Here is a 27,616-nt window from a genome sequence, read left to right on the forward strand (position 1 = left end):
GAGAACGAAAAATGGAGCTGGGGGAATCAGGATCCCTGATTTCAGACTATATTACAAAGCTACAGTAATCAAGACAGTTTGGTACTGGCACAAAAACAGAAATATAGATCAATGGAACAGGATAGAAAGCCCAGAGATAAACCCACGCACATATGGTCACCTTATCTTTGATAAAGGAGGCAAGCATATACAGTGGAGAAAAGACAGCCTCTTCAATAAGTGGTGCTGGGAAAATTGGACAGATACATGTAAAAGTATGAAATTAGAACACTCCCTGACACCATGCACAAAAATAAACTCAAAATGGATTAAAGACCTAAGTGTAAGGGCAGACACTATCAAACTCTTAGAGGAAAACATAGGCAGAACACTCTATGACATACATCACAGCAAGATTCTTTTTGACCCAGCTCCCAGAGAAATGGAAATAAGAACACAAATAAACAAATGGGACCTAATGAAACTTAAAAGCTTTTGCACAGCAAATGAAACCATAAACAAGACCAAAAGACAACCATCAGAATGGGAGAAAATATTTGCAAATGAAGCAACTGACAAAGGATTAATCTCCAAGATTTACAAGCAGCTCATGCAGCTCAATAACAAAAAAACGAACAACCCAATCCAAAAATGGGCAGAAGACCTAAATAGACATTTCTCCAAAGAAGATATACAGATGGCCTACAGACACATGAAAGAATGCTCAACATCATTAATCATTAGAGAAATGCAAATCAAAACTACAATGAGATATCATCTCACACCGGTCAGAATGGCCATCATCAAAAAATCTAGAAACAATAAATGCTGGAGAGGGTGTGGAGGAAAGGGAACTCTCTTGCACTGTTGGTGGGAATGTAAATTGATACAGCCACTATGGAGAACTGTATGGAGGTTCCTTAAAAAACTACAAATAGAACTACCATACGATCCAGCAATCCCACTACTGGGCATATACCCTGAGAAAACCATAGGTCAAAAAGAGTCATGTACCAAAATGTTCATTGCAGCTCTATTTACAATAGCCAGGACATGGAAGCAACCTAAATGTCCAACGACAGATGAATGGATAAAGAAGATGTGGCACATATATACAATGGAATATTACTCAGCCATAAAAAGAAATGAAATGGAGGTATTTGTAATGAGGTGGATGGAGTTAGAGTCTGTCATACAGAGTGAAGTAAGTCAGAAAGAGAAAAACAAATACAGTATGCTAACACATATATACGGAATCTAAGGAAAAAAAAAAAAAAAAAAGGCCATGAAGAACCTAGTGGCAAGACGGGAATAAAGACACAGATCTACTAGAGAATGGACTTGAGGATATGGGGAGGGGGTGGGGTGAGATGTGACAGGGTGAGAGAGTGTCATGGACATATATACACTACCAAATGTAAAATAGATAGCTAGTGGGAAGCAGCCGCATAGCACAGGGAGATCAGCTCGGTGCTTTGTGACCACCTAGAGGGGTGGGATGGGGAGGGTGGGAGGGAGGGAGATGCAAGAGGGAAGAGATATGGGAACATATTGTATATGTATAACTGATTAACTTTGTTATAAAGCAGAAGCTAACACACCATTGTGAGGCAATTATACTTCAATAAAGATGTTTAAAAAAAAAAAAAAGAAATGTATGAAAAATGAATATTAAAGTCTGCATTACAGATAAATTATGTAAGTATTTAAAAATTATTTAATTGTACATTCCCAACAAAAGGATAAATGATTAGAAAGCAATAATGAGATGAATGAGGGTTTTTTTTCTTATTTATTATTGTATTTATTTACTTAGTATTTGACCACATTGTCTATACTAGAAAATCCTCTGGAAAAGAAAATAGTTAAATATCAATTGGAATTGATCCTGAAATTAAAAAAAAAAAAAAAAAAAAAACCTCACCAAAAGTCCTCATAATAGGCAGAACAATGGCCCCTCAAAGATGTTCACTTCCTAATCCCCAAATCTGTGACTGTATTTAGGTTACAGAACAAAGTGGAACTAAGTTTGCAGATGGAATTCAGCTTGTAAGTCAGCTGAATTTAAGGTAGGGAGTTGGCAAAGGTTATTTCAGTGGGCTCAATAAAATCACGTGTCACTAAAAGTGGAAGAGCAAGACAGAAAAGCCAGAGGAGATGTCACAGTGGAATAAAGGTCACAGTGATGCCATTTGAAAGGAATTTGACCCACTCTTTCTGGCTTTGATGATAGAGGAAGTGGGACATGAGCCAAAGAAGGCAAGCACCCGCTAGAATCTGGAAAGGGAAGGAAATGATTATCCTCCACACCACTGTAAAGGAATGCATCCCTGCCAACACTTTGGTTTTAGCTGGGTGAGATTGTCAGACTTCTAACCTCCAGAACAGTAAAATAATAAAGTTGTATTGTTTTAAGCTGATATTTGTGGTGATTTGTTACAACAGTAATAAAGTTAATATAGTTCCTAAGAAGGCGATCAAATAACTTGTTCTATTATTTCTATTCTACCATCAGAAAAGCTAAGAAGAAGTTCTGAATTATGAAAGTAAATCAAACTTTATTAAACCACTGCTATGCATTTAACATTTTGCAGCAGCAATAAAAATTTAAGTATGGTCAGTTAAAATATGTTGAAAGAGTTGGAGGGAAAAGAATATGCGTACATTAAAATATTAAAGTGCATTTAGTGTTAAACTAGAATCAACAATGGCTCAGAACAATGAGAGAAGATACACAGTATAAGCTCTAACATGGAGAAGCTTGGATGTACCTGTGAGGAAGAGAGAGTGGTACCCATCTTTTGGATTAGTCTGAGTGAGAGGATTCAGCTTGAATGAGCATGCATATCGGGGGCAACCAGAGGGGAGAAAGCCACTGCGCTAGGATCTAACCATCCACAAATCTCTCTCACACACATTCTCACATTTTGCATCCATGCGAACTCTATCTCATATTCTTAAAACACAATCTGTTTTTCTCCTTAACTCCTCTGGCTTTGATCAACACTACTCCACTCTGCTTGACCTGCCTTTTCACCTCTTACTCAAGTGAAGACATCAACTATTCATCTTTCAAGATGCAGCTTAAGGGCCACATTTACATTTACTTTCCTGTTTTGTATGGCTGCTTTGCCTGTTTGTCATAGGTCTCAAAGCAACTTGTCTGATTTATTAATATGCCTCCCTTCTCCTACTGTCAGATCCTCAATGGTTCCTTATGGAATGATTTTTAGATGAAACATCCTTTGTATTTCAGCTCGAAACAGAGTGTGTACCTCATCGTAGGTATTTTTTAAAAGTAGGGAGTAAAGTAAGCACCCTATTATTTTTTTTACAGCAACACACCAAATTTTGAATTATCCATAAATCTCAAACACATTTAAACCTCAGGAAAAAAAACTAACTTATTTCACTTTCATCTCTCTTATTTTGGTCAGTTGAATCTTTTGTCAGCTATTTTTCACAAAAGATAGAATGTCTCTGAAATACAATTTGAGTTATGTTTTCTGCCACTCAAATCATCTGCTGCTGCTTAATTTAACTTTGATGAAAATTGAATAATCTTACTTTCACATTTAAAGAAAAATAAACTAGTTCTTCAAAATTATGATACCTGGAAACCCTAAATAGGGCAGGAAAAAATTTTTTTTGGAATTCAGTAGGAAAAAATGTGTAATTGTAATTTTAAAAAACTGGAAATGATTTCACAATTGAATGTTTAATATGAGCTTAACTTCATTCCTTACTGTTTCTTCTTCCTGAAAATGTTGGCATATTCTGAAAAAAAGAATATTTTGTGTAAATTAGAAAAGGGAGCGGCAGAAGTACCATTTGGCAGATTTGCATCACATTTCAGTGAGTATTGAATTTGTTGGAAATGGGTTTTAGAGGGAGAAAATTATAATAATGCCTAGATTCAAATTCCTGTAAGCACTACTAAGAAATAAGCAAAAATATAATGGACAAATTTTCTTTAGAAAAAAAAAATCTCTGGGCATTTCAGGGAAATAGTAGAAAAATACTTTGTTTTTGAAAAATTGAAAAACAAAATGTTGTTTTGTTTGTTTCAAAACAAAAAACAATGTTTTGAAAACATTGAAAAATGTTTGAAAAAATGTACTGTTCCAAAAGGTACACAAACTGAGACCAGCAGAAAACAAGTAATCCTAATATGTTTAAGAATTTCTGTTTTTCTTTCTCTCCAGAGAATTGCATTAAAAATATATATTGGTGCAATAATATTTGGTTGAAACTTTCCTCAATTTCTTATTGTCTGTTTTGCAGTAACATTTTTCCTGTCATAATGTTTCTGGGGAACAAAGAAAAGGAAATTATGTGCTTTGGAAGTGTTCAATGTAAAAGCAACATAAGTTTTTTCTGCCTAAGTAATGAATTTTCAATATGACTTAAATTTTCTCCAGAGCAAAGTAAAAAAAATTGTGCAGTCTCTCCTTTCCATGTTTATCACCTCTTTATTTTGTAAAGATAAAGAACAAGTTATAATGGCTATTAGAATAATTATTTCAGCAAATTAGATTGCATATTTATTGTAACAAATCCTGGCTTTTATATTAAAAAATCAAATTATTCATCTTGATACCAACAGAATGAACATAGACTAGACATTAACTTCATGTGAATTCTATTAATTTTTTTTTCATTAAAACCCAACAGATATCAAGAATACTTTCATATCAATTTGAGCATTAGGAGAAAAAATCAATTTTCCTACAATGATTAATTTTTTTTTTTATAGTGGACGGTTGTATGGCTCCTAAAATAGGACAGTATTGTGTTAGACAGCAAGGATGTGGCGATTTTGGTGGATTAATTGATTAGCTGTGACTTGGGTTTGCCCTCTTTGTAGGAGAGGATGAGGATTTTCTACTTATGAGAGGAAGAATAAAACAGATTTTTGATGATCAGAAGGAGATTCACTGTCTCTTCACCAATCGTTTCATCCTTTTCCTGGGCATGGAGCTAAGCCTCATTTCCAACTCTCCCTTTTAGTTACTTGTCACCATGTGGTTGAATTGTAGCCAATGGAATGTGAGAAGGTATAAGTACCACTTCCAGGCCCCTTCCATGATTTGATGAAAAAAAAAAAAAAAAGAAAATTCAGAAAAATCTTGGAAGCAACATATTGAAATTAGCAATGCCACAAATGGAAGAAGTCTTATTCCTGAATGAGCACTTGGAAAGGAAAACCTTCCTGATATGAACTGTGCTACCCTACTGAGATGTGGGTTCTTATCTTGTAATTAAACTAATACAAAATATATGTGCTATAGAAGAACACACATTTGAGTAGCTACTTTATGATAAGCTGTTCTCCAGATAAGGATAAAAAGATGAATAAAGTGCTTAAGTGTTATGCAATAAACATAGATTCTAAAATTAAAGTTGGTATATATTTTGATCCTACTACCTACTATTTATGGCCCTTAGTTACTTAAAATTAAGGACAATCATCTGTGAATTGTTAACAGTAGTAACTTCTTTGGGGGAGTGTTTTGCAGATGAAAGAACACTTGTAAATTTGCTAATATACTGTCCATACAAAGAAAGTGCTCAAAATTCTGGTTCCAAATGTAATAAGGTACAGTTACTATTCAGAGAGCTCTCAGTTCAGTGTGTTTAGGGTTTCAGTTGTCTTATATTGGTTTGATTTATAGTAAAGCACAAGAAGATGTTTATTGTACAGATAAGAAAATGTGAAATAACAATGTATCATCATTATTATTACTTTTTGCTGTACCTGTTATATGCTATATGTTTATCTTTTGGTTTCATGACTTTAGTCTCTTGGATTCTTTTTTCCCTTTTTTTCTCCTTTTCTCAAAGTGATCCCCTGTAGGACAACCTCTTGACACTGTAACACTGTGATTTAATATCTAGAACAACTCCCAGGAAAAAGTCCTCATAGCTTAAGGCTACAATCTGAACAACTCATATTTCTTAAACTACACGGGAAAGCTATATCTCATGCCCAGCTATGGGACTTAACATTGGAAAAGATGTAAGTCACACGGTTGAAAACTTGACCCAGCATTTGTCTATTAAGGTTTTTGAAGTAAAGTAAAAGTTTTCTCTTATATCTGTGTTACAGAAGAATCATCTTTTGGTAACTAAGTAAATATTCCAATAGTTGAAATAAGAAAATTGTTTAGCTTGTAAGTGACAAAATTAAATGAGATTTCAAATGGAGAGAGATAAAGACTTGACTACTATTTATGTTATGTATAACCTCTCCATGCTCACTTTAGAATATCGATGTATCTCCTCCCTTAATAAAAGACCAAGATTGAAAACTCCCAACAAAAGAGTTAAGCATGTTTATTTTTCCAACATGTTAGGGATGAAATGAGCTACCACACTTCTAGTATATATATGATAGATCTAGTTAAGAGTATACAAAGAAGTCATATTTGGAGAAAAGTTTTTGCTATTTGGGAAAGAGATGCTAGTTTGCATATTGCAGAGGTGAAGGGACGTGATTCTCATGTGATTCAGACTCCCACATAGTGGAGACTTTTGCTGCCTCCTGTTGAAGCCTGCAAACTCAAGGCAGAGTCCTCCAGGGAAACACAGAAAACAGAGCGAAACAAAGGACTTCTTGAGTGACTGTACTTTTAATCTTTGGAGAGCATTCAGTCTAGGTGGAAGGAACACACACCTGGAATAAGAGGGAAGGGAAGTCCATGGTGAATATGGAGCCACTTAGTGGTGATTAGGATTCTATTCATGTTTCCAATTCTTGCCCCTTATAGTATTTCTATTACCTACCACAAACATCTTTTTGGATGACATACAAATGTCTGAAAAACAAAAGTAACCTTTCCTGGATTTTTCTATATTTATTTTCAGACCGTGGAAAGACAACATAATTACCTGGTGATGTTCCTTGACCTGCAAAGCTGTCTGTGGCTCTTTCTTCATATTCTGTGGTCAACTTTCTGTGAGTAAATATTTTACCCCTTCAATATAGCTAAACAATTCAAAACTGTATAAAGTAATCTGATGTACAATGAACATTTTTATTTCTTTTATTCAGGGATTAGTGTATTATTTTGTCCATTTATGGAATACATAGTTATAGAGCACTAGAAATTCACCAGTTACTGTTCTAAGCCCTGGAAACAACTCAGATCTGATGATAGTGGGGTGAGATTGTCAAGAAATTCTCACCAATAAATAGAAACACATGGTTTTAAAGAGTTATAACAATATTTTGAATGACATAAAATGGGGGGCATAGGAGAGTGACTTGGGGGATGGAGAGTTTTCTTAAATAGAATAGTATTAAAAGAGTCTGGAAAAGGAGATGTTTAATTAGATCAAAATGGGGAAAAACAGATAGATATATAACCTTCCTTGTACAAACTAAATTTAGCAGAGGAAAAAACAAGCTCAAAGAATTAAGGTAAAGAGAATTCTGGAAAACCATGAAAGAGAAAAGGAAAGAATCCTGAAGTATGAAAGCAGGTGAGTCTAGGGATGTAGAAAGAGGTGTGAGTTTGAAGGGGTTAGTCATTTATTCTCAGTGTGATGTCAAGACTCTGGACAGGAAGGTGGATACTCACTGAGACCCTTTGAAATACACTTGGCTGTTCCTCTGTGGGCAAGAGTTGAAACAGGGGAACCAGTTAGGTGGCAATTATAGATGTTTAGAGAAGAAGAAAGAGTATCTTGGACTAGGGTGGTGGCAGAAGTAATGGGGTGAAGGATTATACTTTGGAGATAAGATCAATAACATTGCAATTAACTTGGATCAGGAGAGATCAGGGAAATGAAATAGTTAAGGGTGGCTGCTAAGTTTTGGGTTTGACCATTTCCTGTTACTGAGAAGGCTGGAGAAGCTTATAGTAAAGAGGTGGGAGATGTTTAGTTTGAGATGTTTTATGGAAATCTAAGTGAAAATTAAAGTTGTTATACTATTTAGTATGTCTGTATGAATCTAGAGCTCTAGCCCAGTTAAGGAAGGAGGGTATGAAATGATTTGGCAGTATGTTGATGGAATTGTCATCAAGGACCTGAGTGGGTTCACTGGAGAAAAACTGCAGATTGAATGTTGGGGAAAGATAGAAAAATGGAAAAGAGAAGAGACTGAGACCTAGAATGTCTTTTAGAGGAAGAAATTCCAGCAAAGGATGCTGAGGAGGCTTGCCCAGTGTGGGAGAGGAAAAGAATGGAGTGTGACATAATGTAATTCAAGATACAATATATTTCAAGAAGGGAATGATTAACTATGAATGATCATAAGGAGCAATAAATCATTGAAGTGCATCATAGGAAAAAGTACAAACATTGAAGAAAGTGTCTACTTTTTTACAAAAATATATTTTGAAAAATTTTACATGCAGAATGTACCAATAACAAAAATTATGTTGGAAAACACTTTTTCTCAGTGGGTCATCGTTTTAGGGCCTGGATGAAAATGGTTTATACCCTAAAGTTTTAAATAAAATGAGCCCCATGAAATCTGTCTTTTTGCAGCTTTTATTGAGGATACTTAAAAAAATTACTTGGTATATTTCAGATTTTTAGACTGTATTGTATCAATGCACCTATAACATTAAATGGTAGTATGCTAATTATATGAAAGAGTAACATTTCTAGACTGTAGGAAATCTGAAGTAATCATTCTTTCTCTGATTTTTCTCTCCCTCCCTCTCTCTCTTTCCCCTCTCACTCCCTAAAGAGTGGAAATAAACCAATGGAGTTGTAATTCTTTTTTTTTTTTATTTTATAAATTTATTTATTTATTTTGGGCTGTGTTGGGTCTTCGTTTCTGTGTGAGGGCTTTCTCTAGTTGCGGCAAGCAGGGGCCACTCTTCATCGCGGTGCACGGGCCTTTCACTGTCGCGGCCTCTCGTTGCGGGACACAGGCTACAGATGCGCAGGCTCAGTAGTTGTGGCTCACGGGCCTAGTTGCTCCGCGGCATGTGGGATCTTCCCAGACCAGGGCTCGAACCCATGTCCCCTGCATTGGCAGGCAGATTCTCAACCACTGCGCCACCAGGGAAGCTCCGGAATTGTAATTCTTGATTAAATTGATAGCTTTAAACATTTCCCTTAATTTTGTCCATGAGAAATGTTATTTCTTTTTCTTTTAAATTCATTTTTACATTTAAAAAAATCTGAAAATTCTAACAGTAAGTTGTATCTTGAATTGCCCTTTGTTTTAAAGAGACAATTTATAAGGTTGTGTGTGTGTGTGTGTGTGTGTGTGTGTCTGTGTATCTGTGTGTGTCTGTGAAATAGAGAGAAAGTGGTAGAGAGAAAACATTGTAGTTTATTGCATGATTTAGTTTTAGTTTGCCTGGGACTATATCCCAACTATCATATGCTAGTTATATAATATTACTTAACCTTTGTGTACATCACATTCCTTACCTGTAAAATAAGTAACATGATAGCGCTCACACTCATAATGTCATCTTCAAGATTAAATGTGTTATGACATTTGAGCTCTTAGAAAGAGTATCTGGCATGTTAGAATAATCAATAAATACTGGTATTATCATTTTATTGTTATTGTTCTTAGTCTACATAGAGTGAAAATATATTAGATAGTAGATATTTTGTATATATTAAGTGTAATACATTTAGTGCATATTCTTGAGGAAATCAATTAAAAGATAGTATTAAAAATTATTTAAAATATTTTTAGAATTTCATTAAATTTAAATGGATATTTCATGAATTATATATGCACTTCATGTAAAATCTCCATATATAAAGTTTTTTATCAATTTATTCAACTTATATTAAAAATATTAGCCTCCAAATTTTATCAGTAATTTTTCTGTATAGACAAACTTCTTGAAATGAAAATTAGACAAAATAACCCTGTGAGGTATTCTATGCTGGGGCTCCATCTCTTGTATTTTGATCAGACTCACTGGGGTGCCCTGGAACTAAGGGTCCCCTTTGCAAGCTCCTCTCACTCCAGTGTTGCTTCACACCTGCCATGATTCCTGGTTCCCAATGCTCTTGTTTCTCATTTTTCTGGGTATTCTCTTGTTTCTTTTATGATTCCAATCCTTCTTCATCTTCACATTTCTCCATAAAATGACCTTGTATATTTATAGTTTATATACTCCAAAGCCAATTTTGCCAAGGAAAGTTAAAATTTTCCTAATGATTAATAGAAGATAATATTTTTACCAAGGACCAAATGGACCAATAAACAAAATAAATGAGGTTACTTCTATCACTTATAGAAGTTTCTCAGAATTAATTTGACACCTGATTAAGGATTCAGAAGAGCCAGTATTTTTACCCAAGAGTAAGGGTAAAAGTCCTGTTATATTAATGCTAATTGATCAGTTGGAAATGCAAAATAAGCTGGATCAGATTAACTCTGGGTGGTGCAGTCCCTTAACAAAGAAACATTTACATTGTTCGAATGATCAACACAGTCAAACTAACTGCACTTAGTTTTCTAGTTCAATGATTTGATTAAGCTTACACCAACAGTCCATTTTCACAAACTGCTATGGCCATACTTTTATATGTTGACAGTATTACTTAACTTTGCCTGATAGACATAATGGGAGTGCCATGTTTCTTTACTATCATTTCATTGAAAATTGCATCTTTTTTTTTCTTATTACTTTTAATAAGAAATTCACTCAAGCATTCATTATTAGTAGAAATATATATGAGTGATTGAAATATATGCTTGCTAAGAATGGGCACTGGTCATTCAATACCTGTGTGATAAAATCTAATGTTAGGGCAGATGACTGTAGTCTTCTCTGGCCAGGTTAGATCACTTTATTCAAACTGATGTAAGTTCTCAGTGAAATCTCCATGGAATTATCAATAGTGATTTTACAAAACCTTTTTTTTTACAATATGATGTCATAATTTTTCAATAATAGAAGAAATAATATACACTAATAAATAAAATTTTTTAAATTAAAAACTGTGCAAAATGTCTAGGCCCTTTAAAAAAGTTCTGTTTTCCTAACAAATGCAAAAAGAAGACAAAAATTTTATAATATAAACTGAAATGGAGTCAAAGTGAGTAGTTAAGCAAGTAAAATCAGAGGGAAAAAAAAGTGTTAAAAAGTCTTAGTAGAAAATGATGGAAACAAAAAGAGACAGAAAGCTTGAGAGTATTAAGCATGATTGGCTATAACTAAATGACAAAACTAGTTTTACCTTTTTTCTGCCTTTGAAACAAGTAACAGATATTATGTTTGAATATTTGTTATTCAATTGCATAAACAAGTTTTAAACTAGAATGATCTTTAAAGTCCTGTAGAGCTTGAAATTATATGAGCATTATATTTATATCATATTCTATTTTATCATTTATTTTAGTTATAGAAACTGTGTAAAATGTTGAACTATCAGGCTAACTGGTGCCTCTAAGTATTAAATAAATATTTTTGAATGTGTAAATGAATCGATGTATTTATCACTTCCATTCCTGTAAGGTAATACATATTATTTTCTTGGTAATGGCAGTGAAGATTAAGGTTAACTCTTTTCTAACCCAGTGCCAATGTTTCCTGCCCACCACCTGCAGATGTTCATTAGCAAAACCTAGGTTTGCATGCTGAGCTTCTGACCAAAATAAGGATTGTAAAAGAATGTGCTCAACTCTGACATTTTCTCAATAAGGACATGATATTAACCTCCTGTGCAATAAAATAGTTCCACCCAATTTCCCAGAATGAGTTCTTAATTTAACTGGTCATTTGAAGTGCATTTATGTATAAAGAGTGCATAGTCTTATCTGAAAGGAGGAAACCACCTATAGGTTAAAATTTTTAATGTAAAACAGAAATGTAAGAAGAATATTGATGGAACTAGTGAAGGTTAAGAAGAAAATATTACTTACAAAAAGTTTCTTGAAGTTCATCGGAACAACCAAATGTATAGAATTTAATGATATATTTTAATGTATATACTTAAAAGATGAGGACTGACATAATTAAATATGTAATACATTAAATACTTGAGAGAACTTCTGAGGAATAACTTTGCAAAGAACTAGAATAGTACTAACGTATTAAGAGAGTGGTTAATGCCCTTTCCTCAGAAAATAAATTATTCTGAAATGTTATAGCACAATTGTATCATCAATGTCCTTAGAAGAAAGCTAAACTGAAAATGAAGTCATAAAAATCTAGATCTATAGCAATACTTGAGAGCATTAGTATGCATTTTATACAGTATATCAAGAAATAGATTATATTCTTTCTAACTTTGATTCTAATTTATAGGTCGATATCCTGTTTATCAGAGGAAAACTTCTTCAGAACTCAAGAACTGATTAGAAAAACATCCTTTCCTTGTTACAATCTTTTATCAGTCCTTGTATTCTGATATCACATTCGTATTTTAACATTTTCATATTGAAGATTGTATTTTAATATAAAATAAATTAAAGCATTTGGTTGTTTGAACTTACATTCCTCAAATTAGTGAAATTAATTTATACCAAAATGGTATATAAACAAATAGGTCCACTCTATTCTGTGTAGTGTTTGTTAATAATTTAAGACAAGACATTAAGAAAGTTTCCTTTATCTGCTTATATCTTAAATAGTATGTATTAAAGTAATTGTCTATCTTCTTGAGTCTATTTAATGTTTACCTTTAAATAAATATACTCTATTTAAGGTTGTTAAAATTAAACTTAGCCTGCACCTAAAAGTTAGCTATAAAGCTCCAATACTGCATGGGTCTGAAAGATAAAAAGTGCATTTAAGAAATAACTTTATATAAAATGAAATTTTTCAAAATGAAAAATTTTAATCCAAGAGGTTTTAATTTTTTCCAGGAGTACAACTTTCTAAATCAAATAATATAACTGTCATATTTTGAAAGTCCAGCTTCACCCCAAAACAATTTTTATTTCCATTACAGTTTTTATTAAGAAAAAAAGATAAAAGTTTTTACCACAAAAAAATAGATTTGCTGACGACTTTGATCCTATATTTTTAAAATTCTTTTGCAGGATGGCTACAGCAACTATAGAAATGTTCAGAAGTTTCAAGCCTGATTACACAGCCCACTTGTCCTTCCCTTCTTGTTTCCACATATCTTTCTCCATAAACTCATAGTTCCTGATGATTTGGCAATTTCTTCCTGCACAGAATAGATATGCAATGATGCAGGTAAAATGACAGGAAAGTCAGGTCCCCAATTTTTTATATAACTTACAATTTTTGTATTCAGTTTGCCTAATAATGACATAATGTGGAGTACTGCCTACCAAAACATGGCAAATACTTTGGATAAGAGTCTTAATTCTGGTGATCTGTACTAATTAATTTACTTTCTACTTTTTCTTTTGCCAGATAGGAAAAATAGTACCAATAAGACATTTCTGAATGTCCTAATTTAACTCTATTACCTTCTTTTTTTTAATTTACTTTTATTACTTTAATTTTTAAATTCTCTTCCAGTTTTATTGAGATATAATTGACATACTGCCCTGTGTAAGTTTAAAGTGAAGAGCATAATGACTGACTTACATACATTATGAAATTACAACCACAATAAATTTAGTGAGCATCCATAATGTCATATATACACAACATTAAAGAAATAGAAAAAAAAAATTTTCTTGGTGATAAGAGCTGGGGATTTACTCTTAAAAATTTTGTACCTTTTGACTACCTTCCTCCAATTTCCCTTCCCCCAAAACCCCACCTCTGATAACCACAAATCTGATCTCTTTCTGTATGAAATGGTTTGTTTGTTTTTGGAATATAATTGACCACCAACATGTTAATTCCTTGTACACATTATGTTGATTCTATATACATTTCAAAATGATTACAGTAAGTCCACTACAAGCGAACCTTCAAGTTGCGAACTTTCAAAGCTGTGAACGTGCATTCCCGCGTCCAGTCACATAAGTTAGTTCTATTTGAGGAGGCACTGTTAATTTTTGAGGCACAGGACCCGAAATTAGAACGGTACACGAAGGTTGCAGCAGCCATTCAGAATGCAATCCAGTGCTACCGTGTCATCTAGAGAGATAAAGAGCTACTACCCAGACATCACTGGATCATTTTTTTCAAGAGGGTAGATAGAATTGAATCCAGCAAGGAACCAGAACCTGTGCTATCAACGTCAGGCATGAGTGAAATTGCACTTGCCCTCTGTCTCCTATTGCTGACGATCCTTCAGCTCTACCATCTCCCGCCTCCTCTCCCTCCTCCAGTCAGTAACTCTTCTTGCCTGTTCACTGGATGCCAGCCCCTGTATGCCAGCTGTTGTGCTGTACTACTGTGCTTTTCAAGGTACTAAACTGTAAGATTAAAAATGTGTTCTTTATTTTTTGTGTTTGTTTTTTTATGTATTATTTGTGTGAAAAGTACTATAAACTTATTACAGTACAGTACTATATAGCTGATTGTGTTAGCTGGGTGTCTAGTCTAACTTTGCTGGACTTAGGCAGACAAATTGGACTTAAACACAGTCTCGGAATGGAAGTTGTTCATATGTAGGGGACATACTCTACCCTGATAAGTCTAGTTACCACCTGTCACCATACAAAATATTACATAATTATGGACTATAGTCCTCACACTGTACATTTCAGACCCATGACTCATTTATTTTGTAACTGGAAATTTGTGCCTTTTTATCTTCCTCACCTAATTCTTTCCTCCCCCACTTCCTTCCCCTCTGGCGATCACTTGTTTGCTCTCTGAATATATGATCTGTTTTTACTTTGTTGTGTTTGTTCATTTGTTTTGTTTTAATAATTCATTTATTAGCAAAATTATACAACATTTTTCTTTCTCCATATGATTTATTTCACTAACCATAATAAACTCTAGGCCCATCCATGTTGTCACAAATAGCAAGATTTCATTCTTTTACATGACTAGTATCCCTTTGTGTGCATGTGTGTGTGCACATGTGTGTTTGTATAGGTATATATACATCTTCTTTATTCATTTATCTCTTGATGGTCACTAAGAATGCTTTCACATCTTGGCTATTGTAAATAATGCGGCAATGAACATTGGGGTGCATATATCTTTTTGAATTAGTGTTTCTTTTTTTTCTGGAGATAAATACCCAGGAGTGGAATTGCTGAATCGTATGATAGTTCTATTCTTAATTTTCTGAGGAAATTCCATACTGTTTATATAGTAGCTGCATCAATTTACTTTCTCACCAATAGTGCAAAAAGTTTCCTTTTGTACACATCCTCACCAACATTTGTTATTTGCCGTATTTTTGACAATAGTCATTCTGATAGGTATGAGGTGATATCTCATTGTGGTTTTGATTTGCATTTCTCTGATGATTAGTGATGTTGAGCACCTTTCCATATGCCAGTTGGTCATCTACATGTCTCCTTCGGAAAAATGTCTATTCAGGTTTTCTGCCATTCTCTAATTATGCTGTTCACTGTTTTTTTTCATGTTGAGTTATATGAGTTCTTTGCATGTGGTGTGGGAAAGTAGTTCGGTTTGATTTCTTTACATGTAGCTGTCCGGTTTTCCCAACACCATTTATTGAAGAGTCTGTCTTCTTCGCACTGCATATCCCTGACTCCTTTGTCAATTATTAATTGGCCATATAAGCATGGGTTCACTTCTGGATTCTCTATTCTGTTCCATTGATCTATGTGTCTTTCTTTTTACAAGTACCATACTGTATAGATTACTGAAGCTTTGTACTATAGTTTGAAATCAGAGAGCATGAAACCCCTAGATTTGTTCTTCTTTCTCAAGATTGTTTTGGCTATTCAGGGTCTTTTGTGTTTCCATACAAATATTAGAGTTACTAGTTCTAGATTTGTGAATATCGTCATTGGTATTTTGATAGGGATTGCATTGAATCTGTAGATTGCCTTGGGTCATATGGTAATTTTAACAACATTAATTTTTGCAAACCACACAGTATATCACAGTATATTTGTTTCTGTCATCTTCAATTTCTTTTGTTTGTGTCTTCCTTTTTTTTTTTTTTTTTGAGTAAACGACTTTTGCTTCCTTAGATTTATTCCCAAGTATTTTACTCTTTTTGATGACATTTTTTTTCTTAATTTCTCTTTCTGATAGTTTGTTTTAGCATTAAAAATGTGAGAGTTCTGTATATTCATATTGTATTCTGAAAATTTACTGAATTCCTTGGTAAGTTCTAGAAGTTATTTGGTGGCATCCCTAGTATTTTCTATGTATAGTACCATGTCATCTGCAAACAGTGACAATTTTACTCTTTCCATTCCAATTTGGATGTCTTCTATTTCTTTTTCTTTGTCTGATTGCTGTGGCTAGGACTTCCAATACTATGTTGAATAAAAGTGGTGAAAGTGGGAATCCTTGTTTTTTTCCTGATCTTAGAGAAAATACTTTCCGCTTCTGACCATAGAGTAGGATGTTCTGTGGGCTTGTCACATATGGCCTTTATTATGTTGATATATATTGCCTCTATTTCCACTTTTTTGAGAATTTTTTTATCATGAATGGATGGTGTATGTTGTCAAAAGCTTTTTTTGCATTTATTGAGATTATCATGTGATTTTTATTCTTCAATTTATCAATGTGGTGCATCACACTGATTGATTTGCAGATATTGCACCATCTTTTCATCTCTGGGATAAACTCCACTTGATTATGGGGTATGATCATTCTAATGTTTGCTAAAATTTTATTGAAGATTTTTACATCTATATTCATCAGGGATATTGGTCTGTATTTTTCTTTTCTTTTCTTTTTGTATTTTGTTTGGTTTTGCTATCAATGTGATGCTGGACTAATAGAATAGGTTCAGAAAGTTCCTTCCTCTACAATTTTTTGGAATAGTTTGAGAATTACAGGTGTTAATTCTTTAAATGTTTGATAGAATTCACCTGGACTTCTGTTTGTTGGGAGTTTTTAAATTACTGATTCAATTTCATTACTGGTTACTGTTCTGCTTATATTTTGTATTTCGTACTGATTCAGTCTTGGGAAAATGTACATGCCCAAGAATTTATCCATTTCTTGTAGGTTTTCCATTATATTGGCATATAATTGTTCATAGTAATCTCTTATGATCCTTTGAATTTTTGTGCTGTCAGTTGTAACTTTTTCTTTTTCCTTTCTGATTTTATTTATTTGGCCTCCTCTTTTTTTGTATTAATCTGGCTAAAGGTTGATCAATATTGTTTATCTTTTCAAAGAACCAGTTCTTAATTTCATTGTTCTTTTATATTTTATTTATTTTTTTAGTTTCTATTCATTTATTTCTACTCTGATCTTTATTATTTTTTTCCTTCTATCAACTTGGGGTTTTGTGGGTTGTTTTTCTAGTTCCATTGTTGTAAGGTCTTGTTGTTTATTTGAGACTTTTCTTGTTTTCTGATGTGGGTTTGTATCATTATAAAATTCTCTCTTAGAACAGCATTTGCTGCACCCCATCGGTTTTTGATACTTGAGTTTCTGTTTTCATTTTTCTCCAGATATTGTTTTAATTTCCTCTTTGATTTCTTTAGTGACCAATTGGTTCTTTAGCCAATATTGTTTAGCCTTCATGTATTTGTGTTTTGTGCAGATTTTTTTTCTTGTAGTTGATTTCTAGTCTCATATCACTGTGGTCAGAAAAGATGCTTTATATGATTCCAATCTTCTTAAATTTACTGAGACTTGTTTTGTGTCCTAGCATGTGATCTATCCTGTAGAAATTTCCATGTGTAACTGGGTGCTGCACACCCCTACTATTATTGTGTTACTGTCAGTTCCTCCTTTTATGTTTACTAATATAAACCTTATGTATTTAGGTGCTCCTATTTGAGTGTATATATATTTACAATTGTTATATATTTTTTAGATAGATGCCTATATCATTATGGGAACTTTTGGTTTGTTTGTTTTATAATAATGTGTCTCTTTGTCTTAGACTCTATTTTGTGTGATGTAAGTATTATTATCCTTGCTTTCTTTTTGTGTCTGTTTACATGGAATACCTTTTTCCACCTCTTCACTTTCTACGTGTTACTTTAGGCTTGAAATGGGTCTCTTATAGACAGCATATATATGGGCTTTGGCTTTTTTATCTTCTTGCCAGTTTATGTCTTTAAATTAGGGCATTTTAGTCTATTTTCAAAATTAATAATTATTGATATATAAGCATAATTAATTTACAATCAAGTAATTTTTGATAGTTATGTACTTATTTCCATTTTGTTATTGTTTTCCAATGGTTTTGTAGTTCATTTTTGTTTCTGTCTTCTTCTTTAGCTCTCTGCATTTGTGGTGTGATGGCTGTCTTTAATTTTATCTTTGGATTTCTTTCTCTTTTTTGTGTAACTATTATAGAATTTTGGTTTGTGGTTACCACAAGGTATATAAATAGGAAACTCTCTCTCTCTCTAGGTGTTTCTTTTAAGATGCAGATCTCTTACATTCAAACACCTTTTATAAACACTGCAATTTTTACTCCCTCCCACCACATTTAATATTTTTGACATTATATTTTTAATAATTTTGTTTTTTTATCCCTTAATTACTTGTGGATATATGATTTTACCACTTTTGTATTTCAACATTCTTAGTAGCTTCATAAGTTGTTGATCTCCTACATTTACTGTGTATTTGCCTTTACCAATGAGATTTTTCCTTTCATAACTTTCATATTTCAGGTTGTGACCTTTTCTTTTCTGCATAGAGAAGTCTCTTTAACATTTCTTGTAAAGTCAGGTTCGTGGTGCTAAACTCTTTTAGCTTTTGCTTGTCTGTAAAACTATTGCTCTTTCCTTCAAATCTGAATGATAGCCTTGCTTGGTACAGTAGTCTTGGTAAAAGTTATTTTGTTTTTTGTCTTTTCTTTCATCACTTTATACATATTATGCCACTCCTTTTTGGTCTGCAGTTTTTGTAAAAAGTCAATTGATACTTATGGGATTTCCCTTGTATGTAACTAATTGATTTTCCTTTGCCCCTTTTAATAGTCTCTCTTGTTCTTTATTTTCTGTCATTTAATTACAATGTATTTTGGTGTGGTCCACCTTGGGTTGATCCTTTTGGGAACCCTTGTGCTTCCTGGAACTGGATGTCTGTTCCCTTTCCCAGATATGGGATGTTTTCAGCTATTATGTCTTCAAATATTTCCCTGCCCCTTTCTCTCTCTCTTTCTAGAACACCTATAATGTGATTATTAGTATGCTTGATGTTGTCTCAGATGTCTCTTAAAATTTCTCATTTTTAAAATTATTTTTTTCTGTTCAGCTTGAGTGATTTTCACTATTCTGTCTTCCAGTTCATTGATTTGTTCTTCTGTATCATCTAATCTACTGTTGCTTCTTTCTCCTGTATTTTTCATTTCAGTTATTGTATCCTTCAGCTCTAGTTAGTTATTCTTTACATTTGTTAAAAGCTTCTCACTGGGTTCATTCTTCTGTCCAGTACTTTGAGCAGCTTTATGATCATTATCCTGAATTCTTTATCAGGTAGATTGCTTATCTCCACTTCACTTAGTTCTTCTGGGGTTTTATGTTTCCAACACATTCCCATACCACCACATTTTACCTAATTCTCCATTTTTATATTCACATATTAGGTATTTTTGGTTTATGTGTTTTCTTTTGTTTTTTTAATCTTGGGGAAGTGTCGTTTTGTAGAAGTCATTCTATGTGACCCAGCTGCATACTTGCCTCTGGTTACCAGGGCTATATGCTCTTGGGGCATCCTCTATGTGAGCTTATCAGCCCTTCTGTTTTCATTGGTCTGACCACTGTGGGCATGCTGGTAGCTATGTCTGGTCTCTGGCCCAGTTGGTTGCTGGGTCCTGCCTATTGTGGGGACTGCCAGCCACTGGTATATGGGGCCAGGTTCTGGTATGGCTGGCTATGGTGGCCAGAGTTCCCAGAGCTGGTGTTGGCCTGCTGGTGTGTTGGGCCACATCCCAGAGTGGCTGCCTAATGGAGCCAAGGTGCCCACTATCTGGTGCCACTGGCTGGTGTGTGGGGCTAGCATCCAGGGGTTCCCATTCTAGTGTTTATCCACTGGTAGGTGAGGCAAGGACTCGGGGCTAATACTGAACCACTGGTGGGTGTAGCTGGTCCTGGGTCTCTGGCTACAGGGTTGAGGATCCCAAAACTGGTGTTGTCCCATTGATGGATGAGGACAGGTCCTGAGCTGGTGTCAGCCCATTGGTAAGCAGGGCCTGGTCTTGGGGTCTCTGGCTACATGGTCCTGGGGGTCTTGGAGCTATTGTTGGCCCACTGATGGGCAGGGCCATATCCCAATGTGGCTTGCTGAGGTGCTCCCAATGGGCCCAGGGCTTGTGCCAGCCTACTGGTGGCTGGGGCCAGGTGTTGTGCCCTCTGGTGGGTGAGAATGTGTCACAGAGTGCTTTGGGGTTCAGGAAGTCCTATAGCTGTTGGCCTGCTGATGAATGGGACTGTGTCTGCACACTGCTAGATGCTTGGCCTGGGTGGTCCCAGGACTGGCTGACCAGCTATTGGGTGAGGCTAGGTCCAGGTGTTAATTATCTAGAGGGAGGACTCCCAAATGACACTTGCCCACACCAATGTCTCTGTGGTAGAATGAGCTCCCCAAAATGGCTGCCACCAATGTCTCTGCCTGCAGGGTGAGTCCCACTTGCCTTCTGCCTCCCCTGGAGGCTTTCCAAGATCAGTGACTGGGTCTGACTCCTTTCAGATTACTGTCTCTGGGCTGGGATTCAGAGCATGTGAAATTTGGTGTATGCTCTTTAAGAACAGAGTCTCTGTTTCCTACAACCCTCTGGGTCTCCCAAAAATGAGCCCTGCTGATCTTCAAAGTCAAGCATTCTGGAGGCTCATCTTCCTGGTGCAAGACCCCTGGGCTGCAAGTTTGATGCAGGACTCATTCTCCTTGGTTCTTGGGGAGAACCTCTTCAGTTGTGATTATCCTCCCATTGTGGGTCACCCACATGGGGTTATGGGTCTTGACTACACTGCACCTCCACCCCCCTACCCTTCTCATTGTGGTTCCTTCTTTATATCTTTAGTTGTATCTTTTCTGCTAGACTTTAGGTAATTTTCATTAACAGTTGCTGTGTAAATAGTTGTAATTTTGGTATGCCCATGGGAGGAGGTGAGATCCGAGTCTTCCTACTCTACCATCTCAGCCACTCCCTGTCCAATTTTATTCTTCTTTTGTATCTTTTTTATTTGGTCCCTGAAGTCTTCATCATTCTTCTCTTGCATACTCACCTACAATTTTATAACAACTTAGGTTATTCAGAAACCATTTTCTTGAAAAAGTAGAATAAGAATTTATCAGAAACTGCCCTGAATCCCAATGTATGGAAATATTCAATAATAAGGTTTGGGTCTACATCCTCTATGTTCAGATAACTCTCAGTAGACATTTCTGACCCAGCACTGATATTTTAAAACACCACCTTCTCTCTTAAAAAAAATGTTCTCTCTTTTTGATACATTGTGAGCATTTCTACAACAGAATTTTGTTTTTTTTGTTTACCAGAATGCATATTAGTATTACTATACATTTTTAAATATTATATATCCTGTTACTAAGTATAATATCAGGTAAAGAATAGACATTCAATAAATATTGGCTGAATTAGTACATTTGTAAGTGAGAAGAATCAATAGATATTCAAGATTTTAAAATAAGCATCAGAATTTAAAACTATATACACACACATATTCTAAGGTGTAAAATGCTTTTTTTATTCTTTAAACATAAGAGAAACTTGTCCAGATCTATTCTGCAGAGGGAAAAAAGCCCTGATATTAACTTCATCAAGAATAATACTCACATAGATAAATCAATTCTGAATATATGGCACAGTTTCAATTTATTTGCACTTTTTACCCCCTAGAATGAAATAGAGTACAATTATAAAATGAATAACAATGTATACCTCTTAGCTTGTGATTTCGATTAAACCTTCTAACATTCCTGAGCCTCATTTCCTTAGACTGTGTAATAAGAATTATAATAACATATTTTAAATATTTGCAACATTTCTGGGAGGATTAAACTAGAGAAGGGTCTTAAAATCTTTATAATCTCTAATACATTTTTTAATGAAATCATGTTATCAGTGCCAATAAATAAACCTATTAATAAATAGTCATTATAGTCTAACATCTTTGTTATTGAAAATGTGGACCCGTAAACTAATGTCATTAATGCATTAATGTCACCTGAAAAGTTGTTAGAAATAAGATATCTCAGGCTCTACCTCAGCAAATCTAACTCAGAATCTGTCTTTTAACAACATTCTTGAACAATTCACATATATGTTACATTTGGGAAAACACTGGTTTAAGATATGTCTGAAATTCACAAATATGGTGGGAAACAATCATGCAACTTTTGTGATAAAACACATTTTCTTACTCAAGATAACAAATGTTTATATTTCATAATAGTTTATGAATAGTTTCTGGTCTTTTGACAAATTAAGAGTTTTCCCTTCTAATTTGAGATTAAAAAGATAAGATATTTTATATCCTATTTCGGTGATGCTATACAGTGAGTAGGAAAGACGGATTAATTTCTCATGGTAGGGTTTCTTGTCATCAACATTCAAAGAATATCCTCACATGAGGTGGATTGGATTTGTGAGTTTTTCCCCCTGTATCAGGTTCCTACTTTCATTTCCTCCAATAATTAGTTGTTTTGAGGACCATTATATTTAGTTGTTTATCTCCCTCCTCGAATTCCATTTTTTAAAATGCAGTTTGCATTTCAGTATTGAGGAGAAAGCCAAAGCTTCAGTGAGCCTGAGCCAGTGAATCATAAAAGCTCAAAGAACAAAACCACAAAGCTGATGCAGACCCGATTTTTATTTCTGGGGGCAAACAGTCCTTTACAACTTTCTATTATCCCAGCTGCAGTTTGAAAGATGTAATTTAGGAGCACAATTGAGGGGACAGATGCTTCTTTTCTAATAGTGGTGGATTCCAGGTATTTTCCCAGAATGTTTAGAAGGCAGAAAGATAATTTTGTGTACATTTAGGAGGCCACAGAAAACATTTAAATCCATACCTACAATAACATCAGTAACAAAATATTATTTTAAATGTAGTGATTGATCAAGGGGACAGGTTTTGCCTGAATGTGGTCCAGTTAAAAACAGTATAACTAAAATCATCCTGTTCACTTATCAAATACGAAGTGAGCACTTACTTTGTGACAGTCATTGGGCAGCACATGGGGCATATTGTGCTGAGCAGAGGTGAGTGGACAGCAAACAGGTAAATACCATTAATACAACACAATCTTGCTAAGTGATGTTATATTTCTCATAACTATGTAAGGAGAAAATGTAACAGGAAGTTCTTATTACAGTAACTATTTAGGAAATAACTCTCTGAATAAGTGATGTTTAAAAATAAGACCTTAGGGGCTTCCCTGGTGGCACAGTGGTTGAGAGTCTGCCTGCCAATGCAGGGGACACGGGTTCGAGCCCTGGTCTGGGAAGATCCCACATGCCGCGGAGCAACTGGGCCCGTGAGCCACAATTACTGAGCCTGTGCGTCTGGAGCCTGTGCTCCGCAACGAGAGAGGCCGCGCTAGTGAGAGGCCCGCGCACCGCGATGAAGAGTGGCCTCCACTTGCCGCAACTAGAGAAAGCCCTCACGCAGAAACGGAGACCCAACACAGCCAAAAATAAATAAATAAATAATAAAAATAAAGGAATTCCTTTAAAAAAAAAATAAGACCTTAAAATTAAGTAGCAGTTATTCTTATAAATAGTGGGTAGAGCATAGTGTCAAGTAGTGGATCTAAGCATTGGAAAGGCTTAAGTGGGACATTGTCAAAAAGGCTTCAGCAGTAATTGTCAGAAAATTAGCAGAAAAATACACAAAAACTGTTATTTAATATACCAGATGATTTATTACCATCAGCATTATCATTGTGCACCAGAAGAATGCACACCCAAAAAAAGAAATAAGCCAATATTCAGCTGAACTGTTTCTAATAAAAAAATGTATATCATGTGGAAAAATTAACTTGTTATTCATAACTTAAAGTAATTAATCTCTCAGAGCACATTTTTACAAAGTAATATTTAATGAGTAAACTCATCATTTTAAAACATTTAAAATAGTGTATTATCACACTAAGACTTACATAAACCTTTTATTTTATATTTTTGTAAATTTTATCTACCTTATATATAGAAATTTTTCTAAATAGAAAAATAAAATTATTTTTTTCTTTGTTGTAATTGTGTGATATAAATTAAATTTGGTTGTTCCTCTAGTAACCATTATTTTTCTTAAAGACTATTTAACAATAAAAATAATAACCATGAATTATAAAAGTAAAACTACTATTCAACCTGTATCCCTAACAAATAGTGGACAGTTTTTGTTTTTTTTTTTTTTCTCTTGGTAATTAATTATAATAAAAATGTTTAGACATTTTTATATATGCTGACTGAAGTGCTCACTTAAAAAATACATGGCATTTGAGATTTATGAATGCATGTGTTCACCCAAAAGGTAGTTTGGTTTGAAATAGATGACACTCAACTACTTCCTGTTAGAAGTAAGAAAATGTGTTAATTGCTTTTAATATATTTTCTTACACTGTAGTCAACCCAGGCCATCTGTCCACACAGCTGCTTCTTGGTGGTTTCAGCAAAGCAAGTGAGGGTATATATTTTAAAGGGAAGTACAACTGAAAAGAACAAATCAGCCCACATTGATTGAGTTTGTATTATATGACTGCATGCTAAATATATTTTTTTTAATTTACACCAGAGTAAATATATATATATATACATATATATATATATATATATATATATATATATATATATATATGTATATATACACATACATACCAGAGTTTCACCTGGAGTAAGAAGTGACATTATTATTAGTTTATCTTGATAAACCACTTGATTGAGAAATAACTTTAGGGTTTGCATTGAGTAAAGACAACAATTAAAAAAAAAAAAACCCAATAAGTAAACTACTTTGCTTAATATATAAGTAAAAATATGTGTTTGGGATTGAGAAGAAGTGACAGAAGACGGTTCAGAGGGGCCAGAAAAGTTTGAGACAACATTACGGCAGAGATTTAGAAATTGTGTTGGGAAATGAGTTGAAAGTACTTTTAATAACAAGAATGATAAGTAGTCAATAGGTTATTATTATTTCTGTGATGTATTCCAGCTCATTAAAAGTTTAGTGAAGCCTGTTAGTCACACAAAAAGCTGTCACAAATATTATGATTTTGCTTGGTAAATTTCGAGAACAACGCTGTGTTGATGGTCAGGTTCAGGTAAAGATCAAAAGGAAAAGGATGGTGGGATGGATTCAGACCTTCTAAACTGGACAAACTTAAGAGAGGAAGAAGCTTCCTGAAAGATAATCGTGCAAACATGTTACCACTTCTAAATTCACAGATATCATTGAGAGGAAGATGCAACTTTCCCCAAACAGACAAGACTTAATTCATTTTAATTGAATTTAATAGCATTACTTTGACTGCCACAGGCATAGGCTGGTTTTAAGGGGAAAAGTGGCCTCTGCAGGTGTTCCTTTCTGAGGAACAACACTAAGAAGTGAAGATCATTAATTTCAATATGTATTTATTGAGTGCTTTTCTATGCCAGATATTTTTTTAAATTTACTACGTGTATCACAGTGAAAAAAGAAGGCGAGAATCCTTGCCCATATGATGATTACACTCTGGTGAAGAGAAAAGATACAAAAAGAAAAAATATATAAATGAGTAAAATACTCACTATGCTAGGTGATAAGTGCTATGAAGTAAATAAAGCTTGCAAGGGTGTGCAATTTTAATTTGTGCAAAGACCTAAAGGAGATGAAGACATAAATCAGAAAAATATCTGTGTAGAGACAGAAAGATACAGGAACATGTAAAGGTTCTGAGACTTAATTCGACCTAGATATTCAAGGAGAAGTGAGGAATTCTGGGATCACAAGTTATTATTGTGTCTTGCAATCAGTTTCCTCTTGATGGAAATATCACCAAATTTGTAAGGGCTACAACTAATCAATGTATGTTTATTTCATAAACAGTAATACTGAATAAGATTTCAAATTGTTTGCTCCAAATAATTTATAACCCTTAACTTATGCAAGGTCATATACTATCCTGGAATGTTATTTTAACATCACTCTTCTTATCCCTATTCCAAAAGTAAAGTAATTAACTATTATTTTGGATCCCTGTATTATTCGATTTCACAGTTAGACAGGAAGATGAGCTAAAATGGATGAAGTATTTCTGGAGTGCTCCATTCTCTTTTATCAGAATAAAACTGATAGGTGTTAGATGTACTAGAGATCCATGCATTCATTTATTCACTTAAATGTGAATTCATTTATTCACTTCAACATATTTACTGAGCAACTGCCAGCAGTGTGTTAATCACTGCAATTATGGTACTATAAAGAGATAGGATTTTGTCCTTAAGAAGGTTACATTCTGGGTAGGAAATCCATGCATTATGCAGAAGATAATGCATAATGAATTTGGAAGAATGTTCTATGGAGGCATGTAGTGGCAGGGACTCCTCTTCTTGGAAATCAAGGAAGACCTCACGAAATAAGAAGACATTAAAACTGTCTTATTGGATAAAAAGTATTATTTTGGTCAAGGAGAGAGTGATCAAAGATACTAAATAATGCTGATAATGGCAATATTTCAAGTTCCAAACATCAATCACAAGGCTAGGCAAATTAGGAAGCTAGATCAAGACATAAACCTAGAGCCAGTGACAACCGTTTTAAGGAGCTTTGTGATGAATGGTGATGAAAAATGAGGCAGAAAAGGGAAGGTGGCATTAAAAGTGATTATTTTTTCAAGATTGGAGTTATATAACATCTTTTTATGTTTATAACCAGTTTTTTTTTTGTTTGTTTGTTTTTAACTGGTTATAATGAGCATGAGATTGATACCAGTGACCCGGTGGATTTCCTTATCTAGACAAGAGGGGAAATAATTTAATACAGAGGTGAAGAGTTGACCTTAGATAACAACAAGAACTGTTCATCCAAAAGGCAGAGTATGTGTTCCAAAGCAAGTAGATTCATACACTTAGGAAGATGAAGAATTTCTCTTCTCATGTCTTCAACTTCCACAGTGGGGAAAAAAAGACAGTATTATGAGTTAACATTGGCAATTGGAAACGGGGTCTTGGCCATCTAAGGAGAGAGAATACATGAAATATTTGCTGATTTGAATGTCCTCCTTGCAGGTGATGGTCATAAATTTAAATTAAAACTTTCAGGCAGCCATGTTCAGGGATGGCTTTACAGGTGGGGTATAGGTAGGGTTTGGATTAAACTGAAGGTTGGAGTTTCATTTGATGAATATAATAAAAAAAGAGAGTTTGCAGGAAAATTGAGCGTGTATACAAAAAAGAAGTTAAATATGGGTCACAGAATCTAATCTGTGTAAAGAGGAGCAAAGACATTAAGTGCTCTGGACATTACAAATGTAGTTGAACCAATGGATAAATCATTCCAGTGGTGTCCAAGAGTTATTGGCGATGGGATACCAAAAAGTGTGACCTGGAAAGATGGAGGTGTGTTTAGAGAATAAAGTTGAAATTATAGTGGTACAGCTATTGGTATTGACAAGGATAGGTAATGACCAACGGATTAGGCAATGATCAGTGGAGGAGAGGAGGAGAAGGAATTGGGTTTTTGTTTTGTTTT

General features: G+C 34.3%; 2 long non-coding RNA genes across 2 annotated transcripts in view; both read right to left on the reverse strand.

Moving 5' to 3' along the window:
• LOC309634738 overlaps positions 1–27,616 on the reverse strand; it is a 567,974-nt gene that overhangs the window by 14,789 nt on the left and 525,569 nt on the right. The gene's annotated exons all lie outside the window — the stretch shown is intronic.
• LOC309634849 lies at positions 15,356–26,629 on the reverse strand. Its single transcript, XR_014248473.1, has 2 exons — positions 23,636–26,629; positions 15,356–23,311 (listed from the first exon to the last, which is right to left on the reverse strand). It is a non-coding gene; the product is annotated as an uncharacterized lncRNA (long non-coding RNA).

The sequence above is a fragment of the Balaenoptera borealis genome (genome assembly GCF_965194805.1).
Source record: "Balaenoptera borealis genome assembly, chromosome: 9".
NCBI lineage: Eukaryota > Metazoa > Chordata > Mammalia > Artiodactyla > Balaenopteridae > Balaenoptera > Balaenoptera borealis.